The following is a 23,475-nucleotide window of genomic DNA, read 5'->3' on the forward strand; positions in this document are numbered from 1 at the left end:
TATCTCCATTAAATGGGCAAAGATTTAAAAGGTTTATGATCTACACTGTAGAGTATGAATGCAAAACAATAGCCTCTTTAGTGGCCAATTTGGCAGAATCTACAATAACAAAGAATCTCATTTCCTTTGACTAGGAACTTCAGTTCTAGAAATTTATCCTAGATATGAATATATCCTCTGAGATATACTGTATATACATATGTACTATGAATGTATCTTACATGTATATATATATTACCTGTATGAGAAAGTGATTTATGTACAAGATAATTATTGTAGGAGTGTTTATGTTGGTTAAAGATTGGAAACAACTGAAATATTCATCCATGGCAACTGATAAATACATTGTTACATCTGTACATTAGAAAACCAGTGCAGTCATAAAAAATACCCATGAATCTCTTTATGTATTGTCTTGGAAAAATTGCCAGTATGTGTTTGGTGAAAAATGCAAGGTATAGGATAGTTTATATAATATGTTTATCTGTGTTAAAGTGTTTTGCTTGTTTATGAATAGATACAGCCTCTGGGGAGTATAATTTGAATACGAAGACACCCCCACCCCTTTTAAAAACAATTACACTTGGCACAATGCCTTGCACTTAGCACATATTACATGTTGGTGGTGGTGGCTATTTGCATTATAATTACAGGGTTTATCTCCTGAGTTGATTTTTAATGATTGGGTCTAGAAGAGGAAGCCCATCTTGCTATAAATGCTGCTTAATGAGGGTCATACTCATGTTGTTCATCAAAAATGCTATATATGCTTCCTGAAGTATGTTTCTTTCTTTCTTTTTTTTTTTTTTTTCTGAAGTATGTTTCTTGGAGGATGTCAGTACAAGCTCTGCAAACCAAAGATGCCAAATAAAATTGGGCAACATTGGATTAAAACTAAGCAGGCTTCTTTCTTGCAGGTTTTTTTAGATACTTAATACGTAAAATGTTCTTTGTGAATGTTCAAGAGAGATATTTAGAATGCAGTGTTTTCCAAATTTATTTGAATGTAGAACTTTAAACAACAATTGCTACTTTTTTTTCCTTTAAAAAACATCTTTTTGAGTAGTTGTCACATTGGGAAATAGCACTTAAATACTTAGATTTTGGCTTTGTTCACCTTTGTTATTCATTTTAATAAATGTGTATTTTTGATATATTTCTAAGATATTTGTCATCTCTTTCTGCCTGCTTTTCCTCCTCTGTGATATGCTACAACTCATTCATTTGTTTCTTGGTTGATACCTTCCCAAAGTCATCCAGATTACATTGGGTTTCTTGGGTAAATAAGAGACTCTATAAAAGTAATGCAACATCTCAGGGATTGATTGAATGGAAATTGAAGATTGAAGCTTCATTTGATTCAGCTTTTCCCAAAGCTTTAGAAGTTTTGCTGTTGGGGGGGGGTGGGTGGGGCAGAGGAATATAATCAACTTAATGGGTAGATAGTTGAGGAATCGTGAGCGTATAATGTGGAGAAGATGGCATCACTGTGGGTCAGAAGATAGGGTATCTCCCTCTGTCTTCACCACATACCAGCTGTTTGATCTTGAACAGGTCACTCAGCCTCTTGTGCCTTGTGCTTCGTTTTTATTGTCTGTAAAATTCAGGGATTGGGTTTAGGTCCGTGCATTTTAAGGCTGAGTTGTTATTGATGTGCTTAATGGAATCATTGAAGATTGTAGAACCATGTAGAATATATTTTGTTCTATCCTACAGTTTCCACGTGTGGATATAGTCTATCTCAGGTCAGCTCTTTTGGAGGATGAAATTATTCAATAATTAGCTCATAGTCAATTGCATGTATTTGAATGAACTTGTTGAACTTTTTGAGACTTCTGTTTTGATTGATTGATTTAATTACCCTCCAGGAAAGCACTTGATTATAGCACAGGTCAATTAATATAGTGCTGCGGATAAATCCACACCTCCTGTGTAAACCCCCTGAATCTGTTGTACTGATTATAGGGAGAAGTCCATGATGTGGGTATTAATTATCCTCCCTGCCCCCCACCCCCGCCCCGTGTTCATTTGGTGGTTTTGCTGTGCTTTTTGTGTGTTTCTGCCTGCTAACAGATTTCTGAACTCAGCACAGCAGAGGTCTAAATTCACTGAATTTATGCCATCAGGAAATGAGGTTTAAATTTTGTTTCTCAGTTGAAATTAGGGATGTAACCTAGCTGTTAGACAGTAGAGTGTGAGCCTGAATTTGATTTTATTATGTGGAGGTAGAATGTTTTGTTAGGAGAGTACTTGCCTGAGCAGAGATCTGAGTGTGACTGAACAGTTAACTGCTAACTCCCTACCCAACCCCCCCTTTTAAGCAGGAGAAATATTTTGTTTTTAAATGAGATGACAACCAAGAGAATTACCAAGACCCAGTGAATTTTTTTGAGAGTCCTTTCAATTTACTTGAGTTCTTTCTAACCTTGCTTCGATGTCATTCTGTGCATTACTGTCAAAGGACTCTGCTTCCTTTGAAGTTCCAAAGTGTTGCTGCTGGCGGAATCATGATGGTAAAATAGAAATGGTTCTCAGTAAAGCCCTTAGTGATAGATACACGATGCCTTTTTACCTAAGTAAAAGCGTATGTGTGTGTCTAAAAATTTAGAGTGTAAGGGGAGGATATGTGATATATGATAATGGACACTAAGATGGGAGAAGTATTTCTCATGAATTAGAGATGCCCTTTCATAATTCAAGAGTCACAGAATGAAGAAAGGCTCGAAATCACCTGAAAAGCATCTGGAAGCAATCTGTAATTCTTAAGAGGCACTAGGAGAGCCTGTATCTCTCCAGTGCATGATGATGAAACTGTTCATGTGGGATTATGGAAAAAGTAGCATTCTGTTCTCTTGTAAAACCTCTTGCGATTAAATGCCTGTAGATTTGATTATGAATTACACTGCGCTGTCCCAGATGCTTAATAAATGATTAATTCATTAGAGTGAAGAAGGCAGATTTGAAGGTACTGAAGATATTTTGGTATTTTTAAACAACAAAAATTCAACGGAATAAATTTGATGATCAAACTGGCCTTGTTTAACTGATTTATGAATTGGGCAACCTCCCGTCTAGCGACAGAAAGGAGCTTTATAGAGCTGCAGAAGAGGAAAGGTTTTTAAAGGCAGGAGGGTGGGGGCAGAAAATGGAAATTATTAGCAAAGAATACATTGTTTCAGACAAGGTTGTCACCCTAAGGGAGATGGGAGGGGGTGTATTCGGTAGATTATCTCGCTAGTGCTGTTCAGCTAATTCCATGTTGATTGGTTAAAGGTTACATTCCTGGGGGGGATGGTGAGGGGGTTGGAAAAGCAGGTTAGGTATTAAGTCTTGGTTTGCTGAGGTGGGGTTTAGCACAAGTGCCTCCATTTGGGGCCTTCTGTCTCCTTTTTAATGATAAGAATTTATTTGCATGTAAAATGTTACCTTTTATTTTCTGTGCCTCATACTCACTCTTCTTGTGCCTGGTCAGTACCACTACTGTGCCCAGTTTTGAAGATTTAGGTTGCACTGAGGTCTCCCTCCCCCTCCCCATTTTTTTCGCTTTTGTGAAACTTTTGTTACAAGAAAAGGTATTACGTTCCAAACACATCCACAAAACCTCTGACAGTGACTTCTAGGAAGCCATGTTTTAATATATTGGACTGTTGCAGGAAAATTATTGCATTAACGAGTGGCTCATCCTTGTTACACACAGATTTTAAAGACGTATTTGTTGTACTAGACTCTTGAATTGTTCCCTTTAACTAAGTTGGGGAAATATTTTACCCAATACTTATAACTATATCAGAACATATTGCATCTTATTTCTTGCTTTTGCAAAAGTAGTTGCGATCATATGTAATTACAACATTGCACTGTGCTTTTTCTTCATATGGTAAATGGCATTTTCCATTTCGTTATAAACTCAAAGTTTTTTGATGGCTGACAAAATTACGGTTAAGTAAATTATGTTGTGTCAAATTTACTTAACTCTTCCCCAGTTATTGGGCATTTAAATGGTTTTCGTGCTTTACAGTTAAGTGTTTGTATGTGTGTGTATATATATGTATATTTATATATAATTTAATTTTATTTTAATTCGAGTAGAGTCAACAGGCAGTGTAATAGTTTTAGGTGTACAATATAGTGATTCAACACTTCTGTACACACCCAGTGCTCATCACCACAAGTGCACTCCTTAATCCCCATCACCTATGTAACCCATCCCCTCACTCATCTCTCTGGTAACCATCAGTTTGTTCTCTGTAGTTAAGGGCCAAATTTAAGTGTAGCATTTATTGTTTTCTTATAAGATGTTCTTACCTGGACATTTGTCTAGCTTCCACCTATTTTGATCTTGAACAGTGACTTCTTGTGGTTTTGTTTAGCATTTGCATTAGCTTCTGCCTTTTGTACTCTGTGTTTGGAGTTAGTGTTTTTGCTGTGCTCTCCAGGACACTTCTAGGTGTTCTTTGTATTTCTCTCAGGTAGGATAATTTCCCAACATTCTTCAGACTCCTGTATTTCTGGCTGTACAGTAGGGATTAAGCCATCCATTTGTGTTGTGAAACTTATCTTCTCAGTTAGGCCTGATGATAGGAGATGTGTGTCTAAGACCAAAGTAAACCTTGCTCGTGGGCTGGCAAAAAAGCTGGAACTTTCAACTGTCAAAGTCAGGGTAGGTCAGAGGTACCAGGGAATATTTTGGGAGTATTCCACACTTTTAAAAAGTTGATTGTGAAAGTTGTTTGTGGCCCTGCCTTGACTATTTTGTATTGTATTGTCATTATCTTAATACCATGTTGCTGATGCAGGGGTATGGATTTATTTAGTTTCATGTTTTTTTTTTCTTCTATTCTGAAAGAAGTGTGTAGTTGTCTAACATCTCTTAGACAATGGAAGAATCCTCTACTTTCTGCTACCCAGAGGGAGTCTTTCATTTTTGGCGAACATTCAGGTGTTTAAGTAAAAATTTACTTTTTGTTTATAATTTTCTTTTTGATAAAGAGAGGTGCGATCTGAGGAGAACCCTCTCAGTGTACCACAAATGGTGGGGAAAGGGAGGGGAGAAAGACTAGAGAGTCTTAGACTGGGTTTTAGCAGTTTATTAATGATCGTGGGATATTTTTTATTCCTTTCTATAGATTTCGGAAGTCTTCTTCTGGGAGTTTCCAACAGTGCCAAGTGTTGGAGAAATCTTTTCTGCCCCTCTGATAGCGTGAATTGAGCAAATACAGCCCAGCACTACGCTACCAAAGACAGCAATCTCAGGTAACATCTTCTCATTACTATTAGTATGAGTTCAGTACTGTTCTGTAACAGGCTTAAAAAAAAAACCTACTTGAACTTACACATCCAAGTGAACATTATCTTGTTCACAACAGTTTGAGAGGCTGTCCTATACTCAAAACATTTACATAAACATAAAAAACCAATTTATTTATGTGTTTTTTGGACCTACATCTCTATCCTCTAGTAGCATTCTTTTTTTTTTTTTTTAATTTTTTAAACATTTATTCGTTTTTTTGAGAGGCAGAGACAGAGCGCAAGTGGGGTAGGGGCAGAGAGAGAGACAGACGCAGAATCTGAAGCAGGCTCCAGGCTCTGAGCTGTCAGCACAGAGCCCGAACCCCACGTGGGGCTCGAACCTGCAAGATCATGACCTGAACTTTGGTAGCTTAACTTACTGAGCAACCCAGGCGCCCCTCTCCAGTAGCACTCGTAAACATATTTTCTGTGGTGGCACATCTCAACCCTGTGGGGGTGTATTTGGGAAGTAGTCTACACTTCTTTAGAGCTAGGGTGATGAATCTGTGGGGCTCTACTTTTGATCAAAAACCACAAGGTACAGTAACATAATGAAAACAGTTTTCCTTTTTGTAATTTGTGTGTTTGAAGGCTTATACACTGTATTAAAAGTTAATTCTAAGAAGAGGTGACTCTAAGTTTCAAACAATGGTAGTATTGTTAAACAATAGGGCTTATAGTTTGCAGAGAAGCATGTGCTATCTATTTGACTATGTATATGTTGGTATTCTTTCTTGTTAAAATCAATCAGTCTGCATTGTAGAAAGGGTTCCTGTATTAATGAGGTTAAATAAGATGGGATCTAAACTTCAGGTATACCTCTACGCCTTGTAATTTGCATCTTACTGGTGGTGTGTTTTGCATTGTTTTTCCAAGTGTTATTAGGGTGCTTGTTAAAAATGCACATTAAAAGTTCAAATTAGGGGCGCCTGGGTGGCGCAGTCGGTTGAGCGTCCGACTTCAGCCAGGTCACGATCTCGCGATCCGTGAGTTCGAGCCCCGCGTCAGGCTCTGGGCTGATGGCTCAGAGCCTGGAGCCTGTTTCCGGTTCTGTGTCTCCCTCTCTCTCTGCCCCTCCCCCGTTCATGCTCTGTCTCTCTCTGTCCCAAAAATAAATAAACGTTGAAAAAAAAAAATTAAAAAAAAAAATAAAAATTCAAATTATTAGGCCCCAATCTAGGGTGTCACAATCAGAATGGTGTGGGGAGGGTTTTGGGAATCTGCATTTGTCAAGTAAATACCATCAAAGATTGACATCCCCAATGTTGTAAAAGCATACATCTATCTAATCTTTGTATTTTTTTTTCAATGTGAAGCTGTTGTTGCATAGTTATTTCCTTGATATTTGCTTTGAATATAATAGCACAGGACTACATTCTCAAGTAGCTTATCATTAGATCAAATGGAGGGTGTAATTGAATAAAACTACTTTGAACTTTATGTCTAAATTCACAGTGGATGTATTTTTTCCTTAGGTGCAAATCATAAATCTATTTTTGACATCCAGATGCCAAATGCTAAATTTTATGAAATATCTGCTCTTCATATTTGCTAATAAGTTGTACCTCAGATATCTTCTTCAAGTGTGGCTGGGAAAGAGGAATGGGGAGGCACTGGAGGCCCCTGGAGTCTATGCTACACTCATTTACCATCCAGCCCAGTGTTTTCCAGTAAATACAGTGAGGAAAGTTTTGCTGTGCAATTTATGATTCAAACAGAAAAAAGACTTGGGGCGCCTGGATGCCTCCTGTGTCCGAGCATCCAACTCTTGGTTTTGGCTCAGGTCATCATCTCACAGTTTGTGGGATTGAGCCCCATGTGCGGCTTCATGCTGGCAACATGGAGCCTGCTTGGGATTCTTTGTCTCCCACTCTCTCTGCCCTTTCCTGCTCTCGTTCTCTTAAAATAAATAAACTTAAAAAAAAAAAAAAAAGGAAAAATTTATAGTGTCCTGAAATTTTGTGAAGCTCTTTGAACCCCCCCAATGAAAGGGAGTATTAACATGAAATGAAACAGTAGCCTTTGTTACGATGTTATTTTCATTACCATGTACATTCTTTAGTAATCGTTCCTATAAATTTACTATTTTTAGGTAGTGTAAGCCTTGCGTATAAAGTGTGTTAGTTTTTAGATATTTTCAAGTTTACAGATTATACCTTTACTTTAAAAGATATGTGCAATATTATAGCATTCTGTGCATGTTAATATTGAGAGATAAATGTAAAATAAAAATGTGACTGTAGATTTCTAAGTGAAGGCTATTATCTTGAGATGCTTGTTTCCTTTTTTTAAATATATAGTTTTTTATGTTTATTTTTGAGAGAGAAGGACAGCACAAGCAGGGGAGGGGCAGAGAGAGAGGGAGACACAGAATCTGAAACAGGCTCCAAGCTCTGCGCTCAGAGCCTGATGTGGGGCTCAAACCCATGAACCGTGAGATCATGACCTGAACTGAAGTCAGACACCCAACCGACTGAGCCACCCAGGCCCAGAATTTCCTTACTTTTTAAGGCTAAATCATATTCTACTACATTTTTGTGTTATGCATTCATCAACTGATGGACTTTTGGGTTGCTTCAGCTTTTTTGGCTGTCACAAATACTGCTGCTATGTATGTGGTGTATAAATATGTTTGTGTCCTTGTGTTCAGTTATTTTATTATATATATATTATTATATATATATTCTAGTATATATCTAGAAGTGGAATTGCTAGATCAAATGGTAATTCCATTTTTGATTTTATGAAGCACTGTTTTCCTTAGCAGCTACATCACTTTACAGTCCCACCAATGGTACTCAAGAGCTCTCTACATCCTCACTGACACTGGTTATTGATTTTTTGTTTTGTTTTGTTTTGTTTTTTTTAATTTTTATTTATTTTTATTATTTTTAAAATTTACCTCCAAGTTAGTTAGCATATAGTACAACAATGATTTCAGGAGTAGATTCCTTAATGCCCCTTACCCATTTAGCCCATCCCCCCTCCCACAACCCCTCTAGTAACCCTCTGTTTGTTCTCCATATTTAAGAATCTCTTATGTTTTGTCCCCCTCCCTGTTTTTATATTATTTTTGCTTCCCTTCCCTTGTATTCATCTATTCTGTGTCTTAAAGTCCTCATATGAGTGAAGTCCTATGATATTTGTCTTTCTCTGACTAATTTCGCTTAGCATAATACCCTCTAGTTCCATCCACATAGTTGCAAATGGCAAGATTTCATTCTTTTTGATTGCCGAGTAATACACCATTGTATATATATATACCACATCCTCTTTATCCATTCATCCGTGATGGACATTTGAGCTCTTTCCATACTTTGGCTATTGGTGATAGTGCTACTATAAACATTGGGATGCATGTGCCCCTTCGAAACAGCATACATTTTTCCCTTGGATAAATACCTAGTAGTGCAATTGCTGGGTCATAAGGTAGTTCTATTTTTAATTTTTTGAGGAACCTCCATACTGTTTTCCAGAGTGGCTGCACCAGTTTGCATTCCCACCAGCAATGCAAGAGATCCTCTTTCTCCCCATCCTCGCCAACATCTGTTATGTTTGTTTGTTTGTTTTTAACGTTTATTTATTTTTTTGAGACAGAGAGACAGAGCATGAACGGGGGAGGGTCAGAGAGAGGGAGACACAGAATCGGAAACAGGCTCCAGGCTCTGAGCCATCAGCCCAGAGCCCGACGCGGAGTTCGAACTCATGGACCGCGAGATCGTGACCTGAGCTGAAGTCGGCCGCTCAACCGACTGAGCCACCCAGGCGCCCCTGTTATGTTTGTTTTCTAATAGCAGACTTTCCGATGGATGTGAGTTGGTATTTTGTAGTTTTTATATGCCTTTCCCAAATGATTAGTGATGGTGAACACCTTTTCATATGCTTGTTGGCCCTATGTGTACCTTTTTTTTTGAGAAATGTTTAGTCAAGTCCTTTGTCCATTTTAAAAAAAAAAAATTTTAATGTGTATTTTTGAGAGAGAGAGAGAGAGAGAGAGAGAGAGAGCAAGCGCTTAAGCTGGGGAGGGGCAGAGAGAGAGAGAGGGAGACACAGAATCCGAAGCAGGCTCCAGGCTCTGAGCTGCCAGCACAGAGCCTGACGTGGGGCTCAAACCCACGAACTATGAGATCATGACCTGAGCAGAAATCAGACACTTAACTAACTGAGCCCCCCAAGCACCCCTTGTCCTTTGTCTATTCTTTAATTGGGTCATTTGTCTTTTAGTTTTGAATTGTATTTTTTTAATATATACTATATTCTGATATTAATCCTTTATCAGAAATATGACTTGCACATATTTTCTCCCATTCTGTGGGTTGCCTTTTCACTCTGTATATTGTGTCCTTTGATGCACCAAAGTTTTAAATTTTGATATAGTTCAGTATATCTGTTTTCACTTTTGTTGCCTGTGCAAATCAAGGTCATGAAGCTTTCCCCCTGTCTTTTCTTCTAAGAGTTTTTTTAGTTTTAGTTTTTATTTTAGGTCTTTGATCCATTTTGAGGTAATTTTTGTATATGGTGTAAAGTAAGGGTCCAACTTCATTGTTTTGTGTATGGGTATCTGGTTTTCCCAACACTGTTTGTTGAAGTGAAGTTTGTATTTTTAAAAACAGTTTAGGATAAGGAAAAGAAAAGCAGATAATCATAAATGGCTATGTTGTATCTATGTAGGAATAACCAGAACTCCTCTGTTTGTAATTAAGAAGATATGTCAGACTATTTCAGAAACAAAACAAAAAGAAAAAAAAGACTATTTCAGAAACTATTTTATAAATATGAAGCCCACTTAGACTAAGGTTTAATAAATGTAGGTTAGTGTAAAGCCTGTGTTTAAGTTTTATGTTTGTTAATTGGTGGGCAGTGACTTCTTGTATTTGGGCTTTGATTATGGTAAACTCTGTTTTGTTTTTTAGGTATGGGTGTGTGTGTGTATGAGACCTGATACAGGGCTTTTCTCAGTTAACTCTGGCCAATGAAGGATCTTGTCGTTTTATGGAGCTTTAGTTTCAAGATTGTAACAGAATCAACGTTTTTGTGGTAAAGAATAGCCAGTAATGAATCCTGGGAAAAACCTGTAGCCAGCTCAAACATTCACCTGTCTGTGTAGCAGAAGTTATTTGGAACCTGTTTTTGCCTCTTAGCTGTAAAAAGCAGTGTGTGTGTGTCAACGGAATATTTACACTGGTTTTGGAAAGGTCAGACATCAGATATTGTACCCTTAGAAGTCAGGTTATTTTTGGGAGGGGAGGAGGGTACTGGGCACCGAGTGGGAAGAATATAATAGCAAATATATGTAACTGAGAGGAAAGCCTGGGCAGAAGATAGAGGGAACAGTTCAGGTGGGTGTAGGAGTGGCATGGATAATGAAAGGATTGCATACTTAGGCACATTACTTTCTTCAGAGGAAATGGTAGCAGATAATAAAGGTAGCACAGTAAGTACTACAGATGGAAAGTGGGTTTGAAAGGAGTTGGAGACAATATGATATAAAATGTATATGATAGTCTTGGGGAGATGCTGTCAGTGGAATTCATCTGTTAGGGATTTTGTTCTTAGAACAGTGAGACAAATAGCAGGTAGACAGAGGCAATTACAGATATTCTGAGCTGTTGAGGGAATTACATATTTGAATGTAGTGTTTCAGGGTTAACACTTGTCTACACGAGAGAAGAGCCACAGTGACAGCAGCACTAGAATGCTGTCTTTTGGACGTAAATCCGGGATGTCTGAGTCGTGCAGAATTGGGGTGGTGAGTGGCTCCCATGGCTTTGTGTGGAACCAGTGGGAAACCACTGTCAAAAGTGGTTTTGAATAAAAAATCTAGCCTCAAAACTGGACTAGATTTTTCTGAGTAAATAATGCTGAGGGAGCATAAGGCAAGCTGATAGGTAGCAAACGCCAACCCCCCCGGTGGGGTATGTGTGATGTTATTCCTCTGACACTCCTGGCTGTGCAAGAACACAAGAAAGGAGAAAACAAATGGTTAACTGATAGAGATCACAGTCATGCAGGACATGAGTCTCCATCAGTTTACGAATATCGTAGTAAATTACAAGAAAAATGCAATCTTGTTAATAGCCTAATCTCCAGAAACCTATAGGCTCAGTTTCCTGGAGCCCCAACATCACCCTCCCCTTCATAGTGATGTGGGGAACAAAGGCAAGAAGGAAATGGCAGGTAAAATTAAATTTCTTTATAACCTGCAGCCCACTGACAAATACTTAAGGCAAATACAGAGTGTGGATAACATTTCTCCAGGAACCTCTTCTGTCATCATGTTAATGTCTTGCTAGAGGGAAAATAACCTTAGCTTGAGAATAGCAAGGGCTCAGGTATCTTAGGAGTCTTCTTTCACTTATGAAAGTCCTTTTAGAGGCCTCCCTTTTTGCCTTTACCTCCCCCAATTCCATAGTATATAATCAGTTACTCTTCACAACCCCAGTGCAGCTCTTTCTGCCTACAGGTCCTGTTCATGCTTTAATAAAATCACCTTTTGGCACCAAAGAATTCTTTCTTGGCTGTCAGCTCTGGACCCCCACCACTCCAAAACCCCATCAAATAACATAAAGAGATACCTAAAATGACTTTGTGCAGTCAAATAATCAAACCAGCTACCTAGTGCTTTCATTCTGAAATTTGTTCATTCTGCATATATCTTTTCATAATTTATAGACTTTAAAATCACGATCTATCTTTAAATTGTTTTGTGAAATCTGTCCTTTTATGTATTCAGTTATTTTTATTTCTTCATAGGTTCCACGACCCTTGTAATTTCATTCTAGCTTAGTTTGGATCTTTTCCAGCTCTGTATGTTTCTTCCAGTTTACCAGAATGGCTTAGAATAAATGTATGTAATTTATGTTTGGTCATGTTTTCTATTTATTTTCAACAACGTTCCTGAAACGCATTGGCTTTTCTTGGTCTTTAAGGGTATAAGGCTGCCCTGAATCGGTGTACAGAGAAAAGTCTCTAAATGGCTCTAGTGCAGACCAGAGGTTGTCAAAGTGTGGTCCCCAGATGAACAGCATCATCTTCACCTGGACGCTTGTTAGAAATGTAAATTCTTGGGGAGCCTGAATGGCTCAGTTGGTTAAGTGTCCGACTTCGGCTCAGGTCATGATCTTGTGGTTCATGAGTTCGAGCCCTGTGTCGAGCCCTGTGTCGGGCTCTGTGCTGATAGCTCAGAGCCCGGAACCTGCTTCGGATTCCGTGTCTCCCTCTCTCTCTGCCCCTCCCCTGTTTGCTTGCATGTGTGCGCACTCTCTCTCTCTCTCAAAAATAAATATTAAAAAAATTAAAAAGAAATGTGAATTCTTAGGTTGAATCAGAAACTCTGAGGGTAGAGCTCAGGTAGTTATGTTTAACAAGACCTCAGATGATCCTGATGCATATTACAGTTTGAGAATTGCTTTAGTCATTCTCATTAGCTATGTGCTATTGTCCAAGTCATACGTATTCGTTAAAAATTTTTTTTTAAATGTTTATTTATTTTTAAGAGAGAGACAGAGTGCAAGTGGGGGTGGGGCAGAGAGAGAGAGAGGGAGACACAGAATCCGAAGCAGGCTCCAGGCTCTGAGCCATCAGCACTGAGCCTGATGTGGGGCTCATACCCATGAATGGTGAGATCATGACCTGAGCCAAAGCCAGATGCTTAACCGACTAAGCCACCCAGGTGCCCCGTCATTCATATTCTTTAGCTCTTGGTTTCCTGATCAGATAAAGCAAGGGTTCTCAAATATTAGTGTGCACACAAATTATCTAGTGAGCTTATTTAAAAAATTTTAAAAAGCAGTAAATTTTTTCTAACCTCATACCCTGAGATTCTGATTCAGTAGGTCTTGGATGACTCCATTGTCTACTTTTCAGCAAATTTTCATATTTATGATCTGAACCAGTGGATGTCTCTGAGTTTCCTTCAAGTTATAAAGTAATGGGATTTAAAATGGCTTTTTTGGGAGGTTCAGTAACTGAAGCTTGGGGGCCAGAACTTTATTTGCAAAGTGCAGTTTGGATTATTTTTCACTGAAACCAATATGTTCTGATTTTGAAAAATCAGAATCTTACCTTGAAAAATCTTGTTCTTTCTTGACTACTTAGATTATTGTAGGAGATTTTTCTGATGCTAATCCTCATTGGTAAGGCAGTCTGCTCACTTAAAAGAGCTTTCTGACTCTTGTAAACTTGGAGATTTCATTATGTGGTTCTTTAGGTAATTTATAAAAATAAACACTGGCTCTTAGGGAATACTGCCTTTTACTGAGGTCTTTTTGTCCTTACCCTTTATTTATAATCTCTGAGATTGTTCCCTCTGTGTGATGTTTCCCTCATCTGACTTTTGAAGGAATTGAGATCAAGCCTCCCTGATATGTGCCACTTTGGCATGTGGATTACTTTGAGCTGAATTAGAGGCCCAAAAGACTCAGAGATTTCCCCTCCCTCTTAGGGACCTAAAAGAATTTATATAGGGGGCTTGGTCCAGGAAGAGAACTGTCACCAGAGATAACTATAAGGAATATGGTCTAAGTGTGGTAAGCTTGGGGGAAGCTTGGCTAGGCCTGGAAACCAGGTTCCTTTCTGTATCTCATTGTCTTTGAATGGCATGGAAAACATTTGTTTTCCAAACATTAGCTCTTCCCACCTTTTGTAAATTGTCTTTCTCCCCTTTGAAGTCTCACGCCCCTACCCCCTTCTCCTTAGCTCAGGATGGCATATAAGCCTCAACTGCCCAACTGCCTGTGGGTCACATTTTTGGGGACTCCTGAATGTATGTAATGAAATCGGTTTTTCTACTGTTAATCTGTCTTTTGTCAATTTAATTAATAGACAGCCAAAAGAACCTAGAAAGGTAGAAGAAAATTTGCTGCTCCCCTCCCATGCCATTCATATTTTTGTTTCTTTAATTTTTATGGTACAATCTTATTAGAAATATTTTTTGTGAGTCTCCCTCTTAGTGGCTGCTCCTTCTCAGTCTTTTTTTTCCTTTATCCCTTGAATGTCAGGGCTCCCCAGGAGCTTCTTTCCTCCACATCTCACCTACGTGCTCTCCCCGCAGGGCCCGCTTCTGCATGTCTGCCAGGCCTTGCTCAAATGACCCCTTAATACCACCCTTTCTAAAGTAGCACCTGACTCTCAGAACTCCCCTCTGAGCTTTAGTTCATATAATCAGCTGCCTACTGGATATCTCACAGGCAGATCCAGTTAAAATATCCAAAACAGGACTCTTCTTTCTACTCCCCTGAAATCTCTCATGTTCCTTGTCTTGGTGAATGGCATCACCATCACCCTTTATGTAGCTGACATTTATCCAGCATTCCCTATGTGCCAGGGACTGTTCTAAGGACTTTCAGGTAAGTCTCACACAATTTTTTGAGGTAGATTCTATTGTTATTCCTATCATACAGATGTGGATACCTGAGTATGTGGCTTAAGTAATTTCCCCAAGGTCACAGCTGTTAATTGGTGGAAATGGAATCCCAGAGTTTGTAGTCTTAATCATTGTGCTCTGCTTCCTTCCTCTCTCGGAAGCCTAGCCAGATGTCTAGGATTACCCTTTACTTCACCCTCTTTCCCTCTGCATGTCTGCTCAGTCCTCTTGAGCACACCTACTAAATTTCAGAAGCACAATCTACTTCTCTGTCTCTGTCTCTCTTTTTTTAAGTTTATTTATTTTGAGAGAGAGAGAGAGAGAGAGAGAGAGAGAGAGAGAGAGAGAGAGAATGAACTTGTACATGAACAGAGGAGGGGCAGACAGAGAGGGAGAGAAAGAATCCCAAGCAGGCTCACACTGTCATCATGGAGCTGGATGTCGAGCTTGAACTCATGAACCCTGAGATCATGACCTGAGCCAAAATCAAGAGTCAGACGCTTAACTAACTGAGCCACCCAGGTGTCCCTCTCTGCTTTCTATTGTAAGTATTCTGATCTAGGCCTGCATCATCTCTCGCCCCTGCAATTATAACCTGTGTCCTCTTTCCATCCATTTCTTTATATTATGGCCAGTGTGTTATTCTTCCTTGTAGTAAATCTGATTATGACACTTTTCTGTACTCACCAGCCTAACCTTTCCATGATCAGATAGCTAGTATTGGGTGAATCCTCGATTATTCCATTTCTCTGTTGGGCAAGCCCCAGGAGTTCTGAGGAAAGAATGTTTCAGGCATTTGAAGAATCTCACCCTAAGGCAGAAAGCTGGAAGGGTGCAGGTACCCGCACCTTGGTGGTACCTATATTTTGAGAGTTTCAAAATAAAAAGATAATTGATATCTTTGTTTTTGCCTCTTTGGGTCCTTAATTTGTATTTAGAGAAATAAAAGAACAAAAAAGTCAGAGTCAGGTCTGGTGCAGAGAAGGGTCGGTATCTGTCCTTTTGGAAGTTCTCTGGAAGAGTGCGGTCCCCACTCCCACTCCAGTTCTGTGCTCTGGCAAAGCATACCGTTTGCATTCCCTACAATACGTCACGGTCCCTCTTTTCCTCTGGGTCTTTTCATATGCTTTTCCCTCCACCTAGAATACTCCTCCCTCACTGTCTCTTCGTCTGGCTAACACTACCATTTCTGTTTTCAGGTCTCAACTTAAATTTCAGATCACCTGGAAAACCACCTCTGATCCCATTTACCTTTCAACAGTTTGGGTTAAATGCTTTTTCTTACCTGCTGCCATAGCATACCATTCTTTCCATACCATCTGATTTATAAAAAAAGTTTTTTTTATTTTGAGAGAGGGAGAGTGAATTGGGGGGGTTGGTTTGCAGAGAGAGAGGGAAGGAGAAACACAAGCAGGCTTCATGCCCAGTTCAGAGCCTGACATGGGGCTTGATCCCACAACCATGAGATCATGACCTGAGCTGAAATCAAGTGTCAGATGCTTAACTGACTGAGCCACCCAGGTGCCCATATAAAACTGTTTCTTAATTGTTCAGTTTTTCTTTTAGACTGTAAGCTGCATTATTGCTGTGTTTCCATTGCCCAGAGTAGCTATTGATTGTATGGAAGAGTAAATGAGTATTTAAATGAACTAATTAATTCCTGCCAATTCCAGCTGCTTCGTACCTTTTAAAAATAACTCTGTAAGTTGATATATCAGTTAGGGTTAGGTTCACCCATAAGTAACTACCAGAACCAATGGCTCAAACAAATTAGGGGATTATTTTTCTTCCACATAAAACAAGTCTGGCACTAGGCTATCCAGGCTTAGTGTGGTGGTTTCTTGATTATCAGGGACCTAGGTCCTTCCATCTTTCAGCTTTACTATCTTGGTGTGATCCTTGCCCCATGTTCCCATCTCAAGATGGACGTAAGAAGTCTAGCCCAAGTGTAGGTCCTCATTCTAGGAACGAAGGGAAAGTCACAATGCAAAAGGGAGCTTGCCAGCAGTCTGCCTCTTGCCTCCACCCTTTTTAGGGGCTTTCCTGAAAGGCCTTCATGGATTTCCTTCATGGATTTCCCCTTATACTCATTGGTCAGACGGTATCATAGTATCACCTCTGGCTATAGGGAGGCCAGGAGATTTTTTTTTTTTTTAATTTACTGTTTATTTATTTTTGAGAGAGCAAGAGACAGAGTGGGAGCAGGAAAGGGGCAGAGAGAGAGGGAGACACAGCATCCAAAGCAGGCTCTAGGCTCCGAGCTGTCAGCACAGAGCCCGACGCGGGGCTTGAACCCACGAGCTGTGGGATCATGACCTGAGCTGAAGTCGGATGCTTACCGACTGAGCCACCCAGGTGCCCCTCTTTTTTTTTTTTTTTAAATGTTTGTTTATTTTTGAGAGACAGACAGTGTACAAGTGGGGGAGGGGCAGATAGAGAGAAAGACACAGAATCTGAAGCAGGCTCCAGGCTCTGAGCTGTCAGCACAGAGCCTGACATGGGGCTTGAACTCATGAACTATGAGATCATGACCTGATCTGAAGTCGGATGCTCAACTGACTGAGCCACCCAGGCACCCCCAGGAGATCTACTTTTTGCCTTAGATCTTCTTGGCTGCTTGCTGCAAAATTGGTATTCTGTTAATAAAGGAGAGAATTAGCAATCTACTTGGATATTTTATGATCTTTATTCACAGGCATGTAAAAAATCTAAATGATTACTTTTATGAAACATTTTTTTCTGGGTATTTGCACTTAGTGATTTGAGAGTATACCTTAAAGTCTCATTGAGATGCGCCCCAGTCTTCTGGTGGGAGTATAAATTGCTAGAATATTTAGCAAAATATTTGGCAAGAGATATCAAGAAGTAAGAAATTTCTATCTTCAATCTCCTTCTCTTCGCTCTTCTGTAAAGCTAAAATCTAAATTCCATAAATTGGATTATTTTGAGAATGTAATGACTTGGGAAAATGCTTAGGATATAATATTAAAGGGAAGGAGCAGGAATCAAAATTTGATCCCAAGTCATTAAATTCTTTAAAAAAAAAAATGCAGGGGCGCCTGGGTGGCGCAGTCGGTTAAGCGTCCGACTTCAGCCAGGTCACGATCTCGCGGTCCGGGAGTTCGAGCCCCGCGTCGGGCTCTGGGCTGATGGCTCAGAGCCTGGAGCCTGTTTCCGATTCTGTGTCTCCCTCTCTCTCTGCCCCTCCCCCGTTCATGCTCTGTCTCTCTCTGTCCCAAAAATAAATAAATGTTGAAAAAAAAAATTAAAAAAAAATGCAATTTTAACAGTTGTCATTCATTCCACTATAAGAATATATTTAATCCTTTTCTTATTATTGAACACAAGCTTGTTCCAGTTTTTTCACTATTAAAAATATTCTTATGAGGGGCGCCTGGGTGGCTCAGTCGGTTAAGCGTCCGACTTCGGCTCAGGTCACGATCTCGCGGTCCGTGAGTTCAAGCCCCGCGTCGGGCTCTGGGCTGATGGCTCGGAGCCTGGAGCCTGCTTCCGATTCTGTGGCTCCCTCTCGCTTTCTGCCCCTCCCCCGTTCATGCTCTGTCTCTGTCTCAAAAATAAATAAAAAACATTAAAAAAAAATAAAAAAAAATAAAAATATTCTTATGAAAGACTTAGTACATTTGTATATAATTTTATTTAGATTTCTGTGTTTTTGGTAGATTTATAGAAGAATGAACAGAAGAGATTGAAGATTTGGATCCCTTATTTGTTGATTTCTGTTGCCAGTTCTTTTGCCACACATATCTTATACCTCTGATTTTGTAAAGTTTATGAAATTATTAGGAAATGTAGGAAAAAGAGTAGAAAGATATTAGAGCTTTAAAAATAGTATATTGCTTATGCTTTGAGTCATTTTTACTATTCTTGTATTTTCTATATATTCTTTGTTTGCAATGACTATTGTTTTTTATGATTTAAAAAAGGAATTCAGTTGAAAATAAAGAATATGCCTTCTATTTTGATGATCAACCACTGCTTTGCTATTTAGGGTCTTATCATCAAAGGTAAAGTTATATATTGATGTTTTAATCACAGAAGAATAAGCAATGGAAGATGTATCCTCTAGGGTTTAGAATTTACATATTAGACATGTTTTCCTGAATTGGTGTAAAGATCCCTTCTCTAGTTTGCCTGGTATTTCAACCTTACCTAATGGAAACTAGAAAGTTGAAATAACAAACGTTGCTGGGTCTTTTTATTTTCCCCAGTGGCATTTGTTGTAGTTGTTAAAAACAAAAGCACCACAAAACTTGAATTCTCGTATTCAGTAGCTGGATTGGAGTATCACCTCTATGTAGTCCTAGGGTCATTTTTAACTAAGTCATCATTTCCAGGGCAATTCTATTAATATATAAGTATATATTTGTTTCTAGAGAAAAATAATGAGAGGACCATGGAGTGTATGGGTTCATGTAAGTGACCCTTAGGCAAGATAGTGACCTCTTTCATATTCACAGGCTCTGTAGGCAGGAATAGAGTAATTTTAGAGGTGCATTCCAGAGTGTTATGTAAGGAGAGAGTGTATGAAAACCATGTGAAATATAAACCAAAGTAGTGTCAGTTAAAAAACAATAAAAACAAACCTCTAAATCAACACTGTATGTCAGAATTTGGGGACCTCGGGATGGGAATGCAAGGTTTAGTTATGTTTAGTGGGGAGAGGGCAGATTTGTGGGAATTTGTTTTGAGTAGTTTCCTTCAGGCTCCTGAGAATGAGCATACTTTTCTAATGTAAAATCATTCTGTGGGCTGCTATAAGATTTTGCCCCTAATTCTGTTTTCCCTCAATTGAGAAAATAATACTGATAGAAAGGTATGAAGACTCTACTCATATTTTTAAGTAACTTGGTATTTTATTAAATATAATACTGTCTGTATACTGTCTATAGGTACTCAAAAAGTGGTTAAAGTGGAGTTTGGGCAACAATGGCCCATGGACCAAATCTGGCCTGCTGTCTGTTTTTTTTTTTTTTTTTTAAACCATCTACCAGCTGAGAATAGTTAGGGCATTTTTTTTTTTTAATGTTTATTCAGTTTTCAGAGACAGAGTGTAAGCAGGGGAGGGGCAGAGAGAGAGAGGGAGACACAGAATCCGAAGCAGGCTCCAAGCTCTGAGCTGTCAGCACAGAGCTGGACACGGGGCTTGATCTCACAAACCGTGAGATCATGACCTGAGCTGAAGTTGGCTGCTTAACTAACTGTCACTCAGGTGCCGCAGTTTAGGCATTTTTAAATGCTTGGGAAAAAAAAGAGACAGGAATATGTATAGAGAGCATACAGTTGACGCATGAACAATGTAGGGAGTTAGGGGCACTGGCTTCCCAGAAAATCCACAGCTGGGGCACCTGGGTGGCTCAGTCAGTTGAGCATCTGGCTCTTGATTTCAGCTTAGGTCATGATCTCATAGTCTGTGAGTTCGAGCCCTGTGTTGGGCTACTGTCAGCAAGGAGCCTGCTTCAGATCCTCTGTTTCCTTCTCTCTCTGCCTCTCTCTCTCTCTCTCAAAAATAAATAAACATTAAAAAAACAGAAAAGAAAATCCATGCTAACGTTCGACTCCCTAAAAACCTTCCTAAAATCACTAATAGCTTCCTATTGACCAGAAGTATTACTGATAACATAGACAGATAATTACTACACATTTTGTATGTTATATGTATTATATACTGTATTCTTAAAGTAAGCTAGAGAAAAAATATTATTAAGAAAACCATAAGGATGAGAAAATACATTTATAGTTCTGTATTTATTGAAAAAAAAATCCACATATAAGTTGACCTGTGTAGTTCAAACATGTGTTGTTTAAGGATCAACTGTATATGTATCTTGAAAAGCCTAAAATATTCACTGCCTGGCTCTTTACAGGAAAGAAAAAAAAAAAAAAAAAGACAACCCTTGATCTGAAGCAGTTGTTTTCAACCAGAGGCAATTTGCCACCAGGGGACATTTGGCATTGTCTCCAGACATTTTTGGTGGTCACAACTGTGTGGGGTGTGGATGCTACTGGCAATTAGTGGGTAGAGGCCAGAGATGTTGCTAAACATGATGCACAGAATGGCTCCTCAAGACAAACAAAGGACTGATCCAAAATGTTGACAAAGACTTTCTCTTGCCCAAACTTAAGTTAGGCTCCTCTGAGCCTTCTTGCTGACTAGCTCTTAAACTTGGCTCCCATCCTGTTTTTGGCCTGCCTATCTCCATTTTGGCAAGAATTTTGCCAAGCCAGTTTAGTGAAAATACCCCCATTCTTAATATCTGATCAGCTTTGATTCCTGATCAAATTCCATATTCCCCACCCTTGATATCTGCTCAGCAAGAATCCTGTTAGATCAGTTTAGTAAGAATCCCCCATCCTTGCTGTCTTGTCTTAGTAATTTTCTGTCTCCTGACCTCCTCACTCTGCTTGTTGGTTGGTATAAATTCCCAGTTGTCTTTGCTCTATGGAGTTGGAGTTGAGCCTGATCTCACTCCCCTGTTTTGATAGTCTTGACACCTATTATAATGGTCCTGAGTTAAATCCTCCCATACTTGTTTGACAACTGTCAGAATATTTTCTCTTTAACAATATCAGTAGTGTTGTGGTTGATAAACCCTGGACTAAAGTAATTTCAGCTTAGGTCATGATCTCATGACCTAATGTTTGGTACATATATGAATTCAGGGATCACCTCTGCAGAATGACTGCAGTGGGACCCCCCCCCCCTTACCTCTGGGGTTCCATTGTTTTATAGGGAGGAAAGACCAGCAAGCACAAACCTGCACTGGGGAACAGTTGCTTCAGGACTTGGAAGAGGCCAACTGTAAAGATACTTTACCCAACAACATTTCCAGGGTAGAGGATGGCTGTGCTCTTTGGGTGGACTTAAGAATGAAATAAGTCCATTTTCTTCTGGAAATAAGGTGGACTCTATCTAGGGGGATTTCAGTTTCAACCTCTCTTTCTCTCCAGTATTTGTTTACACGTTGGAATCTTCATTAAAAGATAAAACCTTGGGGTGCCTGGGTGGCTCAGTCGGTTGAGCATCTGACTTCAGCTCAGGTCATGATCTTGTGGTTTGTAGGTTCAAGTCCCGTGTTGGGCTCTGTGCTGACAGCTCAGGGCTCGGAGCCTGCTTTAGATTCTGTGTCTCCCTCCCTCTCTGTCTCTGACCCTTCCCCACTCACACTCTGTCTCTCTCTTTCTCTGTCTCTCAAAAATAAACATTAAAAAAAAAAATAGAACCTTGCAATCTTCAGCTGAAAGTAAAATGCTAAAAGGCAAATATATGAACTTGTTAAAAACAAGTTTAGATAGTTACTAAGCAATAAATGGAAGTGATTACTATATCTTTTGGGTTCTCATTTAGAAATGTGTAAAGAGAACAAGAGTGCACACAGGGGCTGAAGATGTGTTTTTATATCTTGGGGTAGAAGTTAAGGAGATTGGAAATCTTGCTTGGTGACTGAGAGGCAAGAGCAAGTGAAAGACAAGAGCTATAACTTGACTTTTACTGTATATGTAAGTCCCAGTCTCCCATTTCTTTTGCCTGCTACTTTCCTAAGAACTGGAGCCCTGACCTCTATTCAATCCATGTGTCTTTGCTTCCTTCTCTGGGCAGAAACCCTGGATCGTTGGCTTACCTACTGGTCTGAACTTCTCTTTTTTCCACATGAAGCCAATTCTGCCCAGTACACATCCAGCCTGCTCAACTGAACCCCTCTAGCTGATGGTTATCATTTTCTTTAACATCCTGATTTTCCTTGACCACATTATTCTAGACTGAGTTCTGATACATGACTTCATAAAGTAAGCATAGTTATAAAATGGCCACAAAGCCCTTAATGCATGCCAATTAGAACTTCTCTCTGCATTTCTCTCCGTTCTCCACACGTTTTAATTTTTCCCCCATTTTCTTCTGGAAATCTTTCATTTTGATGATGGGAAGTCATAGAGAAGACCATGCTGTTGTTTATAGATCTTCAGCTATTGTCTGGGAGAATATTCTCATAAGAGACTTTATGGGTACTATCAGGATATTGTTTGAGACTATTTTAATGACTTGGAATTGACAACATAGAAGATGTCCAGAAGGACATGGGGAAACTTTAAAATTTGTGCAGAGAGAGGAGGAGAGCATGTGGAGACTTCTAATTAGTAGCCTACTGGACTTTGTGGCCATTCTTTCTTTTTCTAGTCTCCCAAAGGACCATTTTAATGTATTAGCAACTCAGTAAAAGAAGGCAACAATCAGTCAAGCAATGAGGTAGAACCTCCTAATTTACTATTTGTTATTAATAGACATAGAAAAATCTTTTCCCCCCTGGATTAAGTCAAGATCAGCTATTCTCTTCAAATAAAATCTATTAAAAAAAATTAAATCTGCTAATGTATCCTCAGAAATACTGTATAATCTAGGCTGAAGAATACTGAGTTTGGAGACAGCCTACCTGGGTTCGAATCCTATCTCTGCACCTTGTCACCTGGGACGAGTTACTTAACCTCTCTCTGCCTCAGTTTTCCTTTCCTCTCAGCTGTGAGACAGAGAAAATAACAGTATACCTACCCCATAAGACTGTTATAGGGACTCTTGAGGCATATGTCGTTTAATTGTCCTTCAGTTTATTGCTCTTCAGAGATACTGTGTTTTTGCTTTTTTTTTTTTAAATTAAAAATTTTTTTAACGTTTATTTTTATTTTTGAGACAGAGAGAGACAGAGCATGAACGGGGGAGGGTCAGAGAGAGGGAGACACAGAATCCGAAATAGGCTCCAGGCTCCGAGCTGTCAGCACAGAGCCCGACGCGAGGCTCGAACTCACAGACC

The sequence above is a fragment of the Lynx rufus genome, unplaced genomic scaffold (genome assembly GCF_022079265.1).
Source record: "Lynx rufus isolate CCGP_SWC_20201006 ecotype Redwood Valley unplaced genomic scaffold, mLynRuf1.p SCAF_3, whole genome shotgun sequence".
NCBI classification, from domain to species: Eukaryota; Metazoa; Chordata; class Mammalia; order Carnivora; family Felidae; genus Lynx; species Lynx rufus.